General features: G+C 41.2%; 1 long non-coding RNA gene across 1 annotated transcript; it reads left to right on the top strand.

The window, feature by feature from the left end:
• Positions 1-3,484: 3,484 nt before the first annotated feature.
• LOC121577332 lies at positions 3,485-6,758 on the top strand. Its single transcript, XR_006002609.1, has 3 exons — positions 3,485-4,253; positions 4,447-4,694; positions 6,612-6,758. It is a non-coding gene; the product is annotated as an uncharacterized LOC121577332 (long non-coding RNA).
• Positions 6,759-7,208: the final 450 nt, after the last annotated feature.

The following is a 7,208-nucleotide window of genomic DNA, read 5'->3' as shown; positions in this document are numbered from 1 at the left end:
CAGGGTGAAAATCCCCTTTAACTCCACTAATTGAGGGGTGGGCCCTTACTGCAATGGCAAAGGGTTCTATAGCTAGACTGGCCGGACACCCTTGTCTCGTGCACAGAAAAAGCTTAAAAGGTTGTTTTTTGCAACTTCTGCAGTGGGGTCAGTATATAATATCTTAATCGATTGGGCGGCAGGTAGCTTAGTGGTTAAGAGCGTTGTGCCAGTAACCGAAAGGTCGTTGGTTCTAATCCCCGGGCCGACTAGGTGAAAAATCTGTCGATGTGCCCTTGAGCAAGACACTTAACCCTAATTGCTCCTGTATGTCGCTCTGGATAAGAGCGTCTGCTAAATGACTAAAATGTAAATGTTAATCCATTTACAGAAGTAGTCCCCAAACCCAAATATCTTAAGCAATTCAAATAAATAAGACCACTCAATCGAATGCCTTCTCTGCACTTGTGCACTATGTTGAGTACTCTCCTCACATTGTGAAAACCTTGACGAATTTTCACACAGCCATTTTGGTCCTCGTGTATTAGATATGGGAGCACTATCCAATATCCTGGCTAAGGTTTTAGCAATATTTCTTCAGTCAGAGGTCTGTAACTTTCACATTTTGTTGGAGATTTATCAGGTTTCAGAATAAGAGTGATTAAAGCACAACCTTGCTGAAAGGATTCAGCATACATGGGCCTAGAAGTTTGTCCCTATACATATCTATTGGGAGCCCATCTGGACCTGCTTTTTTACCTCCCTTCATATTGAAAATAGCATCATTTATTTAATCACTATCCGATTCCTTTTCCAGATCCAATTTTGTATCTTCCGAAATAGAGGGAAAGTCAAGACCCTCTAAAATTGTCTGATTAGGTAAGTTCTCAGAAGATTCAGAATTGTAAAGTGTATTGTAGTAGGAAGCAAATGTTTTTTTGTTTTTTTTGAGGATCTGTAGATAATTGTCCTTGTAAATTATAAATTGAATTAATGGCTCTGTCTGACTTTAACTTCTTGACATTACCAGGTGGAAAGTTCTTCATATTGAGCCTTAAGAGCAAATAGTTATTCAAAAAAGCTTCCAATTCCCTGATTTTACTGTCAATCTCTCAATTTCAGATTGAATTGAGTTGAAACTGGTCAAATGTATCATTTGCCCCCTAATATATGCTTTGAAAGACTCCCACCTAGTACACACTGATGTTTGATCAGTGTTCAATGTAAAATAAACATCTACACTGGGTGTACAAAACATTAAGAACGCCTTCCTAATATTGAGTTGCACCCTCTGAATGGCACACATACACAATCCATGTCTCAAGACTTCAAAATCCTTCTTTAACCTGTCTCCTCCCCTTCATCAACACTGATTGGCGTGGATTTAACAAGTGACATCAATTAGGGATCATAGCTTTCACCTGGATTCACCTGGTCTGTCAATGTCATGGAAATAGTTCTTAATGTTTTGTACACTCAGTACACTCAATTCACTCCAATATAATGTAGGAAGTCTGGGTCCTGTAACCATCTAGGATGTAAGCACCATCTAGAGGATCCTTTGACTAATTTTGTAACCCTATAGAATAGTGCCACAGGGGAATGATTGCTCAGAACTATACTATCATATCCATATCCTGCTACATTGGAAAGCAATGATCAATAAACAAAAAAGTAGTCTATACGAGAATATGATTTAAATGTCAAAGAGTCACATTAATACTATTTTACTCTGGTTCCTCCATGGATCACATAGATTTAAGTCCTTAATGAAATACTCTCATTTTATTCTACTCTGCGAATGGGAAGTGTTTAAACCTGAGGAGTGATCTATATGAGGCTAAAGAGTGCAATTAACATCCCCTGCCTTTAGGACTTTACCAGGGAGGGAGGCTATCAATAGAAATAGATAATCAAAACATTTGGGATCATCATCATTAGGACAATAAACATTAACCAGTTTGATACACTCATTCAACATAGTGCCCTGTATCAAAATGTATCTACCAGCTGTATCAGTTATACAATATCTACTTGAAATGGAACAGATTTGTGAATTAAAACCATAACACTACAAGAATGAGAGGAGAAACAGGATGCCATCAATTGGCCTTGCCATCTCCTGCGTACTTTAAGTAGCTCATCTTTCAACAAGTGAGTTTCTTGTAGGAACACAATTGATGAATGAAGTTGTTTAAAAAGTGACTGCCCCTAAAAACCAACAAATCCTTTTGAAAACGGCCTATGTGGCATCGATATGAGTCAGAAAAATGTATTCTAGTGTCAAAATTGACTACAAAGTGTAAATATTATAATTTTGGTCATAAAGTCAGTTTGGTCTAAAACGGAGTTTGGAACCTCAGTGCGTCACAATGAGCTAATAAAGGTTGGGTTTGGATTACAACTATGTCAACAAATCATGCCCCCTTTTGCCAAGCTCCACATGCAAATCTCCCCTCCTCCCACTTTGCTTCCCTTCATTGAATGGGGCTCCGTTGTTTTATCGCCCCTAACGCGTTCAAAGGACCACGGCCGTTTGAGACTGAAAAGCCCTATACGAATTGACCATGCAATGAATGCTTCCAGCATGATCCACAGCCAACGACTATCATGCGGAATAGGTGGTTGGAGTTTGTTGGTCCCCAGTGGTGGTGAGTATACCGGTAGCTAGATCATAGTCAGCTGGTTATATATCTGGTTATGTATATTTTGATAATCATTATCATCGCTAGCATAGCTGACATTAACTAGCTAGCTAGCTACCAACTAACTAGCTGGCTAACGTTAGCTTACCTCAATACAACTCGGATTTGGCTTGGAAACACGATCATATTTTTAAAAGAAGGCAAATAATTTGTAGGAAAACCTTTTGTCATGATTGTGATGTCAACAGATTGACTTAAGATGCAGTATAACTTAAGCCAACTAACTAAGGCTGAAGGGACCACCGTATTGTAGCTAGCTAACATTAGTATAGCTAGCTATTTTTGACAAACTTAGCTAGTAACAGTAATGGCAACATCGCCATTGCTCCAATGTAAATTTTACGACTTCATAATATGACATAGTTGTTTCCTGGGCCTCCCGAGTGGCGCAGCGGTCTAAGGCACTGCATCGCAGTGCTTGAGGCGTCACTACAGCCCCAGGTTCGATCCCAGGCTGTGTAACAGCCGTCCGTGACTGGGAGACCTATGAGGTGGATCACAATTGGCCCAGCGTCATCCAGGTTAGGGGAGAGTTTGGCCAACCGGGATGTCCTTGTCCCATCGTGTTCTAGCGACTCCTTGTGGCGGGCCAGGCGCCTGCAAGCTGACTTCGGTCGCCAGTTGTATGGTGTTTCCTCCGACACATTGGTTCGGCTGGCTTCTGGGTTAAGTGAGCAGTGTGTCAAGAAGCAGTGAGGCTTGGCAGGGTCGTGTTTCGGAGGACGCATGGCTCTCGACCTTCACCTGTCCCGAGTCCGTATGGGAGTTGCAGCGATGGGACAAGACTGTAACTACCAATTTGACATCACGAAATTGGGGAGATATTTTTTTTATTATTTGCCTACTCTAGCAATGTCACCGTATTTCCATTACACTTTAAGTTACTGTAATTTAGACAAAACAGTCACATTAGCCTCCGAGGTGCAACCAATGTCTAGAGCACAAATACTTATTGGATGCAGCTATGGCGGTATTAGCTAACTCATGTCTGACTACAACAGTGTACTAACTAGCAGCAACAAACTCAAAACCAACCCAGGGCCATAGCAAAACATGTCACAGTTGGCTGCATAGTGTAACGGCGTCACCGGCCTGATTCTAATCCAATCTGGAGCCAGTCAATCTACATCTATAAAACATAGAATAAGCTTCCAAACGAAATTACGTTATTTTTCTAGCTATGTTTACAATTGAGGGATGATGAAAATCATTGACCCTGTTTTTCTGTTAGTCGAAGTGCACAGTTTGGTTCCCAGTGATCCCCTGGTAATGAACCAATGCCGGGAGCTACCAGAAGGAGCAAAAGTGGGTATCATAACATATCCAGCAATGTGACTGCAATGGTTTAGCGACCTCCAAAAATAATTGAATTTACTGTTCACTTGCTATTTTCACAGCTTGTTAAGCAAGATCTCAGAATTAAAGTGTGTCATACGACACACGTACCCTTATGACACCACCTCCATTGTTTACAGAGTCTCCCTCGAATCCTATGAAAAGGACACGCCATCATGAGGCCTCTGATAGTGACCTGAGTTACTGACTGCTTCATCAACAACAACAGTTAATGTATGTTATGTGAAATGTGAAGAGTTGTATAAAAAAATACCCGGTTTCATAAACTAATAGGCTAATTTCCAAGCCAAGCAGATACAACTAGTAGTCATTTTGGTTGTGAAGTGCATTAGCAAATATATTTGTCCTTTCTTTAGAACTAAATGCAATTTACTACTTGGCTGTCTATTATATCACCCTGTCACAGGCCCTACTAGTCAACACCACCTCATAAGATTGCCTGCTGCACTTGTTCGAGAGATGTCCAGTTTGCAGCCGAACATGCAGCATAGAGAACACCAGCAAGGGGGCCTCATCATCATGCAGACATGCCCTTGCTGTGAGCATTCCTATGAATGGAACAGTCAGCCACATGTTGGCAAGAATCCAGCCAGCAACCTTCACCTGTCAGCTGCAACAGCTTTCACAGGCTCATCATTTGCACAAATACAGAAGGTAAGCCATTTCTTTACTTTAATACATTTGATAACCTAATTTATGTAAAGTGACATTATTGGTTGCTTATTTTCTACTTCTTAGATACATATAATGTCCAGGGCATAAACTAGCCTTGGTGGAACCAGACTGTTCGCTGTGATCACTGTTCTATTTCACGTCACATTTGATGATACAGTGAGGGAAAAAAGTATTTGATCCCCTGCTGATTTTGTACGTTTGCCCACTGACAAAGAAATGATCAGTCTATCATTTTAATGGTAGGTTTATTTGAACAGTGAGAGACAGAATAACAACAAAAAAATCCAGAAAAACGCATGTCAAAAATGTTAGAAACTGATTTGTATTTTAATGAGGGAAATAAGTATTTGACCCCTCTCAATCAGAAAGATTTCTGGCTCCCAGGTGTCTTTTATACAGGTAACGAGCTGAGATTAGGAGCACACTCTTAAAAGGAGTGCTCCTAATCTCAGCTTGTTACCTGTATAAAAGACACCTGTCCACAGAAGCAATCAATCAATCAGATTCCAAACTCTCCACCATGGCCAAGACCAAAGAGCTCTCCAAGGATGTCAAAGACAAGATTGTAGACCTACACAAGGCTGGAATGGGCTACAAGACCATCACCAAGCAGCTTGGTGAGAAGGTGTCAACAGTTGGTGCGATTATTCACAAATGGAAGAAACACAAAATAACTGTCAATCTCCCTCGGCCTGGGGCTCCATGCAAGATCTCACCTCGTGGAGTTGCAATGATCATGAGAACGGTGAGGAATCAGCCCAGAACTACACGGAGGATCTTGTCAATGATCTCAAGGCAGCTGTGACCATAGTCACCAAGAAAACAATTGGTAACACACTACGCCGTGAAGGACTGAAATCCTGCAGCGTCCGCAAGGTCCCCCTGCTCAAGAAAGCACATATACAGGCCCATCTGAAGTTTGCCAATGAACATCTGAATGATTCAGAGGAGAACTGGGTGAAAGTTTTGTGGTCAGATGAGACCAAAATCGAGCTCTTTGGCATCAACACAACTCGCCGTGTTTGGAGGAGAAGGAATGCTGCCTATGACTCCAAGAACACCATCCCCACCGTCAAACATGGAGGTGGAAACATTATGCTTTGGGGGTGTTTTTCTGCTAAGGGGACAGGACAACTTCACCGAATCAAAGGGACGATGGACGGGGCCATGTACTGTCAAATCTTGGGTGAGAACCTCCTTCCCTCAGCCAGGGCATTGAAAATGGGTCGTGGATGTGTAGTCCAGCATGACAATGACCCAAAACACATGGCCAAGGCAACAAAGGAGTGGCTCAAGAAGAAGCACATTAAGGTCCTAGAGTGGCCTAGCCAGTCTCCAGACCTTAATCCCATAGAAAATCTGTGGAGGGAGCTGAAGGTTCAAGTTGCCAAACATCAGCCTCGAAATCTTAATGACTTGGAGAAGATCTGCAAAGAGGAGTGGAACAAAATCCCTCCTGAGATGTGTGCAAACCTGGTGGCCAACTACAAGAAACGTCTGACCTCTGTGATTGCCAACAAGGGTTTTGCCACCAAGTACTAAGTCATGTTTTGCAGAGGGGTCAAATACTTATTTCCCTCATTAAAATGCAAATAAATTTATAACATTTTTGACATGCATTCTTCTGGATGTTTTTGTTGTTATTCTGTCTCTCACTGTTCAAATAAACATACCATTAAAATTATAGACTGATCATGTCTTTGTCAGTGGGCAAACGTACAAAATCAGCAGGGAATCAAATACTTTTTTCCATCACTGTATCTGAAGTGAGTTCAGCAATCAGGTTGGTTCCACCAGGCTAATCATAGCCATCATTGATAGTGTAATCAGTGCTCTCTCTGTGTGTGTGTGTGTGTGTGTGTGTGTGTGTGTGTGTGTTTGTGTGTGACCGACCAGTATATTTTATTAGAGGCCAGGAGGTGATCTACGTACACTGCTATGCACATCAATGGGGCTCTGGCAAAGACCTCACCTCCAGCCTCACCTCTTGCCTGCTCACCAAAAGTCAATGATGGGAAGAACAGAATTAGGTAGGTTTAGTCTGACTTGTTCAAATTTCAACATAGGATATGTTTGTGTGTCAGATATCACCTATCCTAACTGCCTTTGGTAATAGAACAGTGACTATGTGTGTACAGTGCCTTCAGAAAGTATTCATACCCCTTCACTTATTCCACATTTTGTTTTACAGCCTGAATTCAAAATTGAATAAATTGATTATTTTCTTACACATCTACACACAATACCCCATAATGACAAAGTGAAACATGATTTTAGAAATGTTTGCTAATTTTTTTAAATGAAATACAGAAATATCTAATTAACATAAATATTAACACCCCTGAGTCAATACATGTTACAATCATCTTTGTCAGCGATTACAGCAGTCTTCCTGGGTAAGTCTCTAAGAGCTTTGCACACTTGGATTGTAAAATGTTTGTACATTTTTCTTTTTCAAATTCTTCAAGCTCTGTCAAGTTGGTTGTTGATCAT

The sequence above is a fragment of the Coregonus clupeaformis genome, chromosome 23 (genome assembly GCF_020615455.1).
Source record: "Coregonus clupeaformis isolate EN_2021a chromosome 23, ASM2061545v1, whole genome shotgun sequence".
In the NCBI taxonomy this organism is placed as follows: Eukaryota; Metazoa; Chordata; class Actinopteri; order Salmoniformes; family Salmonidae; genus Coregonus; species Coregonus clupeaformis.
Note: the sequence above shows the minus strand (reverse complement) of the source record. Positions and strands in the feature narration are given on the sequence as shown.